The following is a 6,268-nucleotide window of genomic DNA, read 5'->3' as shown; positions in this document are numbered from 1 at the left end:
AAAATTACAATAAGTAGACATTATATATATATATATATATATATATATATATATATATATTTTTTTGGTTATAGCATATGCAATTATTTTATAACCATTTTAATTACAATAAAGAAATGTTTCGGTTGAATTCGAAATAAATCATGAAGTGATCACAAAGATCGAGTGTCGATACGTCATTTGTTTATTTTGCTATTTATGTGCACATTCAATAGGAGAGACGGGGTTAAATGTCACACTTTGATGATTGAAAACTTGAGTTATAATTATTTTCATCACAAAACATTTTTGTTTTAAATCTTGGATTTAAATACCACCCGAAATGTTTTCAGAGAAAAAGTTTATATCTTCTCCTTATGATTGCAAGGTCAGAAATTGAAAGTTAAAATTGATAATTAAAAAACATTAGATTTTTTAAAAGCTTTGAAGAAATTACATTTTTGAGAATTTTGAAATTTTTGAAAAAAATTGACTTGAATTGAACTTGAAAAATTCGATTTTTTTCGTATATTTCCAAATACTTTGGAAGTTTGAACTTTTTATCTTCCCGTAGGGTAAGTTATAGTAATTGCAAAAAAATCTAAAATAAAAAATTTTATATATCTTTACGTTTCAGAGGTTTCTGAACATGACTTTTTTGAAAAATATTTAGGAAATTTTCAACTGTTTAACTTCCCGTGAGGTAAGTTATAGTAATCGCCAAAAAATTGAAAAAGAAAATATTTATATATCTGTACGCTTCAAAGGTTTTTGAACATTTTGGTATTTCTTAGAAAAAATTGATGTTGGTTAGTGTGTATGTGTGTGTATGTATGTGCGGATACAATTTTTGGTCGACGATTTCGGGAACACGGATCAACCGATTTGAATAATTAAAAAACATTCAATTCGTATTGATAAGGAAGGAGATGTGCTGATTAGTTTTTGGCAAAGGCAGGTCCAGCCGTTACGGAGATACGAGACAAAAGAGCCAAAAATGGTAATTCTTGTTTTGAGAGAATGGAGAGTCCAATTTTAATAATTCAAAAAATATTTTTCTTGTATTGATAAAATGAAGAACTGATGAAATTTTTTGGAAGGCAGGTCTAGCGGTTTCGAAGATCTAACAAAAGTGAATAATAATGCCATTTGCACATTAAATTATCATATGTTTTATAGATATTTTAATAATAAGAACAAATTTTGCTTACATTTCTATGTAATAGTGCATTTTTAGCGACGCCCACGCGCTTTCATATTTCGTTTCTACGCAGCTAACGTATCGCGATTGCTTAGAAAAAAGTTCATAATTTCCAAAATATTTCTAAGTATAAGAAAAACAAATTTTTCAAAAAGGTCATTTTTTTCAAAAATTTTAAAAATTTCAAATTACTTTTTATATCAATCTTCTAAAAAAAATTGAATCTTTTTTAAATAATTTTAATTTTTGGTACGGAAAGTTCTAGCAATTTGCCTTAAGGCACGATGCCTTGCACTGTTTTACAAACAAATTCAAAACATTTAATAACTTTAAATTACGGCTCGGGAAGTTTCAACAATTTGCTTAAAGCTAACTTAACAAGTTGTCGAAACTATATGTATTTACTGCTCGGAGTTTAAGATAGAAATGTCACACTTTTTCTTGAAGCAGTTTTCAGCATGTGTTCAAATTTTACGCGAAATTTAAAAAGCGATGGAACTTTGTCATATTTTTAAGAAATTTTGACACGCTATTAAGGAACCACGTGTTTGTTTCGTTCAGGGCCGTATTGTCGAAGCGTTTGTTTATAACCCTGTCGTTATGCAATTGCAAAAACTACCTGTCAGCGAATCTTTTTTTAATTACGTTCCCTTCAAAATGTAAAATGTAAAAAATAGCAAAAAATGGCTAGCCGTTTTTGGAAAAACGTCGATGAAAAGTCAAAAATCGTCTCACACATAGGCACACGTATACTTTTCCAAATTTGATCTGAATCGATCCAGAATGACTCGAAACGTCGACGAAATATTCTCTTTAGGAAAGTTATGAAATACACCTAAGTCTGTTTTACGGTCTTTTTGTACACGGTTTTGATATAACACGGTTTGAAAATTGAATATTTTATAATTTTTTACACGATTTTATTCCATTTAGCACGATTTGAAATTTTATGTACTTACATTTTTTTTGTCAAATTAATTTTTGCGAAGTATGTTCATATCACAAAAAAGTATTTATGAAAGAAAAAAGTCTGAAACCATCGATAGTTTGCGAACACTAGCTTAAAGATTTAAGTGAATTCCCCTTTAGCATGAATTCTTGTTCTTGAAAATTCTCGTTTTTCACTATTTTAATAGGTTTTAGAGATTAGGAAACAAATCACCCATTTTTGAACAAGATCAATGTCTTTTTTATACGTTTTTTTACACGGCTTCTTCTGGAACCAATCTACCGTGTAAAAACAGACTTAGTAGGTGTACTAATATTATTCGAATTATCTCGCATCTATAAAATTTACCCAGTTCTCACCTAAGAAGATTTATATTTATATGCAAAAGGCGCGTAAAAGTCGTTTCTCCTGTCCAATTCCATCGGTATTCAATTTGTATTATAAATTTGTCTAGTGTGTGTGTGTCTGTTGTGTTTAGTTTTGCTCTTAGCGTCGTTACGAACGCTTCATTCGTCCACTGTTGTTCGATTTGTTGTGTGTTAAAGTGTTAAAAGAGTTAAAAATGTGTTAAATCGTTGGCGCTTTGTGCCGAAAACATGTGCTAGATATACGAATATTGTGAATTATTCATAAAATATTAGCCAACAATAAATCCGAAATAAAATACTATTAACGATAAAAGAAATTCATTATTTCGTACGTTTCGACACTGAATGTGTGTCATCATTCGGCACGATAATAGGAAAAGTTTAGTATATATATATATATATATTATATAAAAAGAGAGCCATTGTGTGATATTATTTATTAGTTATATAATTTTATTAAGTGAAAAATTTACTGTTTAAATGTTGCAAGAAAGACTTGGTTTGATTTTTATTTGTGCTTGTTTTGCGGAAATTCTATACAGGTCAGTATATATATATATATATATATATATATTATATAATATATATTATATTATATTAATTATATATATAAAATCTTCTGTGCGGGTGTATGTCATGATACTCCTAAACATTATTCGGATTTTGATAAATCTTTCTAAAGTTTGTAAGGATTTTTTTTAAAATGTAAATGATTATGAAAATATAGTAGTATTGTAGAAATAAATGGCAAAATTGCAAAAAACAAAAAACACCTATATTGTGACATTGAAAACATTGAACTGCTAGAAATGTCAATTCACTTCAAATTTGAATTTAGCTGAAATTATGAGCCTAGATATTATTAGAATATATATACAAGAAAATGTAATGCTTACATTATAATTGCCGAAAAGCAGCCGGCAAAAATTGCAAAAAAACACCTATCATTGTTTGACATTGAAAACATTTGAACTGCTAGAAATGTCAATTCACTTCAATTTGAATTTAGCTGAAATTATGAGCCTAGATATTATTAGAATATAATATACAAGAAAAATGTAATGCCTACATTATTATTGCCGAAAAGCGAGAGATGTGCCAGAAATTAAAATAAATAAGATCAACAGTCAACAGTATACGTTTGGCAGATGAAATTATATAATTCAGTTTAATAAATAACGCAACAAGTCCAAAATTGCATATACATATTTTTATAAACTTATGCAAGATGCATTTTGTTTACTTTACTAAATTATTTAATTAAAAAATTGAAAACTTTCAATTGTAGACAAGGGTCATTTATATTTGTTTATCTATGACGTGGGTACAGGACAACGTCTGTCGGGTCATCTAGTATATATATAAATTTTAGATTTTTTGTTTGGCGTTAAATATATTCTTGGATTGTTTATTTGCAGCCTAATAGTTTCGAGATTTAACTGTAACTATTTATTATGTACGTTTCGGCACAGGATGTGTGTCATCATTCAGCACGTTAACATTTCAATATTCATTCAAATATTTTACAATGTTTAAAAATACTACAAATTACTAGAAGATATAACAATTATCCTAACACAAGGTAGGAGGGTGAAAAATTTAAGGCTGTATATGCGAACATTAATAATTTTTTTTAGAAAATAATATGTATATACTAGGTGGCCCGGGAAAACGTTGTTTAACCACAAGAAATGTTTTAAAAAAAAATTTAGTATAAAAAAATTACTAACTGATTCTGAGTGTAGAAGTATGCGGTAAATTAAATTGACGGTAATCGATAAATATTTGGACAATAGGATAATCCTATGAATCAGTTTATGCAAGAATCAAACGACAATTTGACGAATCTATAGTTTTATCGATGGTAACCCATATCTAGGAGTGTTTTTGAAAATGTTGCAGCAGATAAAGCTGAACAAAAAATAGATAATATTTGATCGAAATTCAATATAACGTCACGAAAAAAGTACATATATGAAAAAATAATGGGCTTCTAGAATGAGTTATATGAAAAAAGATTTGTGGTATGAGGTTGAAAATTTAAGGCTGAAAAAATGAATTAAAACAAAATCTATATTAATGTTATATCTAACTATTTATTTTTAGAAATCCACCGACAGCTGGCCAGCTATAAAGCTGCCGTGGCTGAATTCACAGATCAGACAATGGAACTTTTGATGTGATGAAAGAATTTGGACAATTTGTCCGTTATAAAAAACTTATCGACGAGGCTAGGCAACAGGTAATGATCTAAATATTATAATTTCTATGACACTAATGTACGCGCCAGAAAGCTCTTCACCCAAGTATTTATACAAAAATATTTTAATGTTTTCTTCTAAAGAACTAGAAAACCACAATAACAAATTAGATTAGATTCCCAATAAATTGACTCAGAGTGATAAATATTGTTTATCTTTTTTAATGTCGTTTATCTTTTTTAGGAAGTCGATATCCTGGTCTTCCCCGAGGCAACATTGAACTTATTCGATTCCTGGTAACGGTTCTGATGACGATCGTCGAAAAATGGCTTTGGAATATGCAACTTTTGTGCCTGATCCAGCAGCCAAGATAAGCACCCTGCGACCTGGACGAGAATAACAACCAGCTGAAAATAATGACACTGTGATAGTATACAGGTACTGAAGTCTTCTACTAATATTCTGCAGTCCTTCTTTATTAACTTCCCGTAGAGTGGTTATAGTAATGGGCCGAAAATCAAAAATGAAAATTTTTGCATTTCTCCACGTTTTGAAGGTTTCTGAACATTTACTGGCATACCTCAGAAAAACTAGCGGTGTATGGCATTGTGCCTAAGGCAAATTGCTGGAACTTCCGTACCGTAATGAAATATTCGAGAAATTTTAAACGTTTTCAAATATATTATTACAAACACTGTAACTTTCAGTATTTTTACTATCTTGTTATATCTGAGCAAATCAAATGTAAATCATATTACATGAATCAATTTATCTCCAGAACATTAACAATCGTCATTTCATTTCGAATTCAATTTCAAAAAAAAATAGTTGCCTAATTTGCATAAAATTGAAAAAGTGTTCCCGTACAGTCACATCCTAAACGCATTCGCAAATAATTCTGTGCGACATTTTCACTTATACTGTGCTTAGCTTGGAGGCATTTTCACATTTTTCAATAGTTTCAGAAAATTGCAAAAGTGCTTCGAGACATAAACAGTCTACACGCACTCGGGTGCACATTTGTACCAGAGTGGCGCTTAGACTGTGCTTAGCCTGGGTAATTTTTTTAATTTTTTTAACCAAAATTACGAAAATATTTTTTGAAAAAAAAAATTAGAAAGAAAAATTTTTTGTTACAAAGGCAATTGTTTTGTCAATACTAGCAGAAAGTTCTTTGAATCATTTAAATCGGACACTAAGTTCTCTCAAAAACAGCCATTTTTTTTAACATTTAGCTCTGTATCTCCAAAACCGCTGGGCCAACCTTTGCTAAAACTAATAACCACCTTTCCTCTTCATTGTGAACTGAATGCTTTTTGGATCATACAAATCGGATGATCCGTTCTTTCAAAAACTCGATTTCTATTTTCTGCACTCTTTGCGCTATAGCTCCGTAACGGCTGGACCTGCCTTTGCCAAAAACTTATCAGCACATCTCCCTATCATTAGTAATCGAATGTTTTTAAACCATTCAAATCGGTTGATCCGTGCGTCCGAAAACGTGGACGAAAAAATGCGGACATACAAAACACACACACGCACATCCATTTTTTCTGAGGTATGCCAGTAA

Source organism: Ctenocephalides felis, unplaced genomic scaffold, assembly GCF_003426905.1.
Source record: "Ctenocephalides felis isolate EL2017-DRISC unplaced genomic scaffold, ASM342690v1 CF-g0.4_SCAFFOLD_00845, whole genome shotgun sequence".
Classification (NCBI taxonomy): domain Eukaryota; kingdom Metazoa; phylum Arthropoda; class Insecta; order Siphonaptera; family Pulicidae; genus Ctenocephalides; species Ctenocephalides felis.
The sequence above is the reverse complement of the archived record's forward strand: the minus strand, read 5'-3'. Positions refer to the sequence as shown.